Source organism: Cetorhinus maximus, chromosome 20, assembly GCF_964194155.1.
Source record: "Cetorhinus maximus chromosome 20, sCetMax3.hap1.1, whole genome shotgun sequence".
Classification (NCBI taxonomy): Eukaryota; Metazoa; Chordata; class Chondrichthyes; order Lamniformes; family Cetorhinidae; genus Cetorhinus; species Cetorhinus maximus.
Genome location: NC_135898.1, coordinates 44,483,927 through 44,492,060, shown reverse-complemented (window position 1 = coordinate 44,492,060; position 8,134 = coordinate 44,483,927). Strand labels below are relative to the sequence as shown.

At 46.3% G+C, this 8,134-nt stretch overlaps 1 pseudogene across 1 annotated transcript in view; it reads right to left on the bottom strand.

Annotated features, from left to right (window-relative positions):
• LOC144695061 (interferon-induced protein with tetratricopeptide repeats 5-like) overlaps positions 1–8,134 on the bottom strand; it is a 97,548-nt pseudogene that overhangs the window by 19,069 nt on the left and 70,345 nt on the right. The window lies entirely within an intron of this gene.

Genomic DNA, 8,134 nt, shown 5'->3' with positions numbered 1-8,134 from the left:
CACCAAGGCTCCTTGGACAGCATCTTTCAAACCCACGATCACTACCACCTAGAAGGACAAGGGCAGCAGATAGATGGGAACACCACCACCTGCAAGTTCCCCTCCAAGTCACTCACCATCCTGACTTGGAAATATATCATGGTCCCTTGATTATCTCTGGGTCAAAATTCTATCACTCCCTCCCTAACAGCACTGTTGGTGTACCTACACCACAGAGAATGCAGTGAATCAAGAAGGCAGCTCACCACCACCTTCTCAAGGGCAATTAGGAATGGGCAATAAATGTTAGCCGAGCCAGCGACACCCACATCCCATAAACGTCGATTAAAAAATTTGCTCAAATCTCTGCACTTCAAAAGGAGAGTTCGTAATTCAACATCAGTTTGTCTCTATCTTGCAATCTTCAAAAACACTTCAAACCAAAAGTATTAGCAATCCCTTCATGTTTTCGGACATGAAGGGGGGAGTTTTATGGAGGTCATGGGGGCCTTGGCCGCTGGCTGGAGAGTTGGCAAGGGACCCACACTGCCTCCTTGTCGGAAGGGCTGCCAGATTACCAGCCAGTCAGGTAATTAACAGGCCACCAGTGGGTCTTTTACGGGATCAGGACCCCGGGGAGCAGAAAGCAGAAAGTATCGGGAACAGACCCAATGAGAGCTGCTGGCTAATCAGAGTTCAGCAGCTCTCGTGCATGGTGTGGGAAAAACATCCACAAGGAGACCTGGGATCGCCAAGCAACCCAGGCAAAGCTGAGTAATGGCAGATGGGATTCGTGGGGGAGGCTGGATGTAGGGGGTCAGCAGAAGGGCAGAGGTGTGGCTCTCAGCGGGCCCACCCCATCATACCTTCCTGATGCTGGCTCCCTTGATCAGGCACTGAATGCCTTTGAACAGGGGACTCCCCCCGAGAGACCACATGCAACCTGCACTGCTCCCAGTGTTGTGACAGACCCACCGCCTTTGCTGAATACAAACACCATGGGAAGAGGCCGTTAATTGGACATTAATTGGCAGTGGGATGGGAAGTCCGCCACCGATGGGCCTTCCCAACACAGACTTAATCAGGGTGGAGGTGGGAAGGTGGCAGAGCCCCTACCCGTCACCCTTTGTTGGCATCTGGTTACAAACAATGTCCGATATATATGCAGAATGGGTCATTAACTTTAAGAGCAGTAATGACATAATGCAGTGTTAGTCTGTGTCTGCCCTATAGGTGACCCCACCGCAACTATTAAACAAAGCAGAGAATATAAATATGACTTTTAACAGCATTGTGCAATATTGTTAATTTAATAGGAAAATATCCTTTAGCTATATATAACACTGTGCAGATGATAACACTGATTTCAGTGATTTTGTCAGCCCACAGTAACCTGTTCTGCACATTGCACTGTATGAACACAGTAACAGTAAATTCATATTTGGAGGAAAGATTCAATACTTGTAACCCAGATAAACTGCAAAAGATCTTCTCCATTTTGTCAAATGATTAGAAGACTTTCTCCTGTCTGTGTGCAAAATATTATTCAATATAATTATTTCATAGAAGGGAAGCAACTGGATTCTATTTTGTCAGTAATCTGACAGGGTAGATGATCAATTGACCCTTGAGCAATAAAGTGGAATGATTGAACAACATAGGCCTTTACTGTCAGTGAGAAGCAGTGGAATCCTCAGGTGTCTCTCTACGACACAACTTTTAAGAGGCTAGAGGACAAAGACTGAATGGCTCACAATTGTTTCTGTGTTTTCTTGATTGATTAGTCTTAAGACTGTGCTGATTGCTTCTTCTCACCACAATATTTTCTCAATATCTACGATGCAACCAACCTTATCATGGCATCTCATTCCTCAAAAAATTCTAAAAAGCACCAAGATAGTGTGGGATAATAGGTAAGTAGACTAAAGGACAAGATTAAAGTCAATGGAAAAGACTCTTAAGAATCTGGTGCTGTGTAAAAAGGGTTACTGATTCACTATGAGTCTGTTATGTACCCCTGTCCTGGCAATTTCATCCCACAAAGCCTGCTCACAGTAAAGTTCCATTAGCAATAAAATAAACAGAACTCCAACCATGATATCACCCTGTGTTTGCAAAAGAATTATGGCTGACAAAGGCCATCCATTCCAGCTCGTCTCATCCATCCAGAATGCCATGGGAACATACGTATTAGGAGGAGGAGTAGGCTATCCAGCTTTTCGAGCCTGCTCTGCCATCTGATAACATAGCTTACGTTACACTAATGACTACAATTCAAAAGTATTTGGCTGTAAAGTGATTTGAGATATCGTGAAAGGTGCTGTATAAACGTAGGTTTTATCTTTATTTCATTACACGTACATGCAGTAGACAGGGTGACTATAGCAATGGCAAAATTGAAGGCCCTATGCTAATTCCTTTAGGATAATTAATCACTCAGCAATCAACTGATGTTCGAAAAGTGGCTACAAAGAAATCATTGCTTCTACAATTCAACTCTGTGGCTTACACGATCGTATCATTCTGAATTTTCTGGCAACAACCCACAATATACCATAATTAGCATCTGTCCCTTTTATGCTAAAGGCACTATCCCCAGATTTGTCAATCAGATGTCCACAGGGAGAAATGTAGGGTGAATTGCTAATCTGAATTTTTCAGGGAAGAATGAGACATAGTACATAAGTTCAGCACAGTCTTAACTCAAGAGCTGGATTGTTTCCCTTTCCCCCAGAAGCTGTCATACAAATTGTGTTGTACAATGTGAATTTGCAGTCTAAAATAGAAAAATGTAAGTTTTGGGAAGAAACTCCAACAGCAAAATTGACCACCCCACACCTCCAACCTTTGCCCATGACACAGCTGCCACCCCACTTCCCAAACCCAAATCCCCCCCACAACAACCTCCAAACTCACAATACCCCTCCAATGCCCCCAGTCACCTCCACCCCCAAACATTTCCAACCTACTGCCACCTCCTCCACCAAAACCACCAACCACCCACCCCCAAACACTGCAAACATCCACCATGGCCCAGCGCCGTAATCCTTCCATCCTCAGAACGTGCAATATCACCAACACCCCCAAACTCCCACCACCCAGAACCACCCACACCCTTCAAACACCCACAACAAACCCCACACTTCAACCCACCCAACCTCCCCACATCCACTATACCTTCAACACCACCCCAACCTCCCCCCAACCTGCTATGACCATCCCTCCCTGCCTCTGCCCACCAAGCATCGAATTGGCTCAAAGCAAAGTATTCACTTACCATTTTTCAAGCAAGAAAACCCCCACTTGCTGCTGTTGCTGACCTTCAAGTTTTGTTTCCTGGCAGGCTTTTCAAAGGGAAAAGGGAATCATGATCTCTGCCCGAAGGTCGAAGCAGCAGTAGCAGCTAGACAGTGAAATTGACCTGAAAAACTGGATTTTTAAACAATCGACACTCCCGGGAAGAATGTTCTGATTTTTTTTATGTTAGTCTTTCAGGCCTGCAGCTCTGCCTCTGGCTGCCCAGGCAGGGGGACAACAACAAATTGCATTTAGAGCAATGAGCTGGGGCCCCCCAGACCCTGGGACCTAGTGTTTGGCATCATCTGCAACCCCTTCTACTAGGCCCTGGGGACAAGTACAGCGCAGGACAAATGGCAACAGAACTTGAAGAAAGGCTAGAGTGATGAAAGCCATGGTGAAAATCTTACCTCTACCTGAGTATTTTGACCAGGTGGAAGGCTTGGATAAAGACGAGAAGAGGTAGAACTGGCACTGTAGGTTTACGAGGTATGGGACAGCTTCAGGATTAACAGTGAAGACTAATAAAGAACAGGTCAGTACTCTTCTATATGTCACACGCAGTAGTGCAGATGATGTGATGGTCAAAAAGGGCATAAATGAAGAAACAGTGACATATAAAGAGGCTATAAAATCCTTTGACACATTTCTTCAGTCTTAGAAGGAACAATGTTGTAGAAAGGATGAAACTCAATAAACATTGAGAGTGCAAGAGCAGATTCTTTCATTAATGATTTACATTGATTTGCTGAGAATTGTGAATATGGAGATGTGAAAGATGAATTAATTTGGGGTCCCATTGTTGTAGGAGTCTTAGAGGGACCTTGATCAGATTTTCTGCAGTCGAGGGAGGATTTGACACTATCGAAGCCTGTGCAGTTAACAAGGTAGTAGGAAGTTCAAAAGCAAAATCATCTATTTATTCGAGGTGACAAGGAGATCTCATGTAGACAATCGATGGACACAATGCAGTTTGTTGGACACAGAAGTAACTGCGTAACTATTCAAAAATACCGAAAGAGTGAAGACTAGCCTCCGTCACTCAGTGTTCTCGCTGTGGTGCGAAAAGGTTGCACTGACATGAAGAATGTCCTGCCAGAAATGTAGAGTGCCATTCCTGTAAGCGGAGAGGACATTTTAAATCTGCATACTGCAGCAGCAAGCTCCTAACGCAGGAAATCATGTAGAAACCAATTAAACATGTAGTATTCAGGGAATTGCAGATGAAAAATACAATGAAATGCCATTCTTGGGAGAAATTACAGGATCTAATGGGAACTATTGGAGTGCAGACATTATGGTCAATGGACATAAACCAAACCTCAAATTAGATACTGAACAGGAGATTCAGTACTTTCAGACACAGAACAGTGGAGAAGAAGGTCTAGAAAGAATCCCTGCAGCCATATGACCCCAAGGTCCAGGAGGCATTCACTTAAAGGTCAAAGGACAGCTGACTGCAAAACTTCAGTACAAAGGAAGAGAAATCTCTAAAGTTTTGTACATTCTCCAAAGCAAATGTTATTCACTGTTAAGCCAAAAAGGTTGCACAGATCTACAACTCATCTATGAAGTTGATGAACTCAGAAACCCAGAAAAACAGACACAATTGTGAACAGAGATCCTACAATTATTTTGAGGTCTGGGGAAGCTGAAAACTGCCCATCACATCACATTGAGACCAGATGCAAAACCAGCATGCTTATTCACCTCAAAGGATGTTCCACACCCACTTTTAATAAAAGCGACACAAGAAATTGAGTCAATGCTGCATCGAGGAGTCATCTCATCTTAACCAAACCCATAAGTTGGTGTACAGCTCTCTCAGTGCTCCTGCTCTCGTTGTGCTCCTTCTCTCTCTGTGCTTTTGCTCTACTCATGCCCCTTCTCTCTCTGTGCTTCTGCTCTACTCTTGCCCCTGCACTCTCTGTGCACCTGCTCTCTCCGTGTGACTGCTCTCTCCATGCTCCTGCTTTCCTGGTGTTCCTGCTCTCTCCATGGCCCTGCTAATGCTCCATGCCTCTGCTCTCTCTCTCCCTGCTCCTGCTCTCTCTCTCTCTCTCTGTGCTCCCACTCTTTCCATGCTCTTGGTCTTTACATGCTCCTGCCCTCTCTCCTTGCTCCTGCTATTTCAGTGCTCATCTCTCAGTGCTCCTGCTCTCTCCCTGCTCCTGCTCCCTCTCTGTGCTCCTGCCTAATCTCTATGATCCTGATCTTTCTGTGCTCTTGCTATCTCCGTTCTCCTGCTCTCTCCATGTTCCTCTTCTCTGTCCATGCTCCTGCTGTCCCTCCCTGTTCCTGCTCTCCCCATGCTCCTGTTGACTCCCCATGCTGCTGCTCTCTCTCCATGCTCCTGCTCTTTCTCCATGCTCCTGCTCTCCCTCTCTGATCCTGCTGTCACTGTGCTCCTGTTTTCTCTATGTTCCTGCTTTCTCTCTCTGTGCTTGAGCTCTCTCCGTGCTCCTGCACTCTCTTTGCTGCTGCTCTCTCCCTATGCTCCTGCTCTCTCTGTGTTCCTCGCCTCTCCGTGGTCCTGTTCTCTTCATGCTCCTACTCTCTCTTTCTGTGCTCCAGCTCATTCCGTGTTCCCGCTGTCCCCATGGACCTGCTCTCTCCTTTCTCCTGCTCTCTCCATGCTCCTGCTGTCTCTCTGTTGTACTGCTCCCTCCATGCCCCTGCTCTCTCCATACTTCTGCTCTCTCTGTACCCCTGCTCTCTCCGAGCTCCTGCTCTCTTCCAGCTCCTACTCTCACTGTGCTCCTGCTCTCCCGTTTTGTTACACCCTCCAAGCTCCTGCTTTCTCTGTGCTCTGCTCCACACCCCCATGCTTCGGCCCTATTGTGTTCCTGCTCTCTCCATGTTACTGCCCTTTCTCTTTGCTCCTGATCTTCATTTGCTCCTTCTCTCTCCATTCTCCTGCAGTCTCACTGTATTCTTGCTCTCTCCATGTTACTGCTCTCTCTCCGTGCTCCTACTCTCTCCACGTTACAGGTCTCCCTCTGTACTCCTGCTCTGCTTGTGCTTCTGCTCTCTCTCTGCTCCTGCTCTTTCTGTGCTCAGCTCTCTCCGTGCTCCTGCTCTGTCTGTGCTCCTGCTCTTTCTGAGCTCCTGCTCTTTCTGTACTCCTGCTCTTTCTGTGCTCCTGCTCTTTCTGTGCTTCTGCTCTTTCTGTGCTCCTGCTCTTTCTGTACTCCTGCTCTGCTTGTGCTTCTGCTCTCTCTCTGCTCCTGCTCTCTCCGTGCTCCTGCTATCTCTGTGCTCCTGCTATCTCTGTGCTCTCACTTCCTCTGTGCTCCTGCTCTCTCTGTGTCCCTGATCTATCTGTTCTCTTGCTCTCTCTCTGCTCCTGCACTTTCTGTGTTCCTGATATCATTGTGCTCTTGCTCTCTCTCTGCTCCTGCTCTTTCTGTGCTCCTGCTCTCTCTGTGCTCCTGCTATCTCTGTGCTCTCACTTTCTCTGTGCTCCTGCTCTCTGTGTGTCCCTGATCTATCTGTTCTCCTGCTCTCTCTCTCTGCTCCTGCTGCTTCTGTGCTCCTGCTCTCCCCGTTCTCCAGCTTCCTGTGCTCCTGCTCTCTTCCTGCTCCTCTTCTTCCCATGCTCCTGCTCTCTCCATGCACCTGCTCTCTATCTCTCTGCCTCTGCTCTCTTCATACCCCTGCTCCCACCATGCACATGCACCCCCTGGTCCCCTGCTCTCTCCAATCTTCTGCTCTCTCTGTGCTCCTGCGATCTCCATGCTCCAGCATCTCTCTGCTGCAGCTCTCTTCATGATCCTGCTCTCCCTGTTTTCCTGCTCTCTCCATGCTCCTGCTCTCTCCCCGTGCTATTCCTCTCTCTATGCTCCTGCTCTCTCTCTGCGCTTGCTCTCCCTCAGCTCTTGCTCTCTCTTTCCTCCTGCTCTTTCCATACTTCCAGCAGATAAACAGGAATACCACCACCTGAAGGTCCCCTCCAAGCCACTTAGCATCCTGACTTGGAAATGTATCATTATTCGTTGCCAATTGTTGGGCCAAATATTAGAACTCTCTCGCTAACAGCACTGTGAGTCTACCTGCACACCATGGACTGCAGCAGTTCAAGAAGGTGGTTCATCACCACCTCCTCAAACGCATTTAGGGATGGGTATTAAAAATGCTGGCCTGCCTGGTGACGCCCATGTCTTGTGACAGAATAATCTTCTAATCTTTGCTTCATATTATCCAAGTCAATGTTTTCTTTCTGTGGAGCCCACGTGAAGCGACATTGAATCTGACTGAGTTTTGCTTTCAAGGAATCCTTCTTGCTGCAAGAAAACACAAAACAAAACTTGTTTTATGCATATATCTCTCTGACATTCTTAGTGTTGCAATATCAGTGTTGCAATGGTGGCAAAGCCTGAATAGCTGAGTAGGTGTGCGGGTCAGAGCAGGTGGATATGGAACAATTCCATTGCAGTCTGACGTGCCCCACATCCCTCAGATAGAGGGAAAAACCATTGGAATGCTGTAATGCTCCAAGAGGCAAGCAAAAACTAACAACTGGTTCATGACTGCTTGCTGAAATCTGAGATCACCCCTTAATAGGAACATAGACAAGAACATGTCCCACTATTCAATGAAATTACGGCTGTTCTTTATGTCAACTCCACTACCCCTTGGTTCCATAACTCTTCATATCCCCGCCTAACAAATGTCTATCAATCTCACTTTTGAAATTTTCATTGGGAGAGAATGTTCTAGATTTCCATTAATTTTTGTGTAAAGAACATATGTATTACCTCGTGCTTTAAGCAATTGTAGCATAACTTGTATCATTTATATACTAGCCCCACTGAGATAAAGGCCAATAATGCATTAACATCTCTGATTATTTATTCTA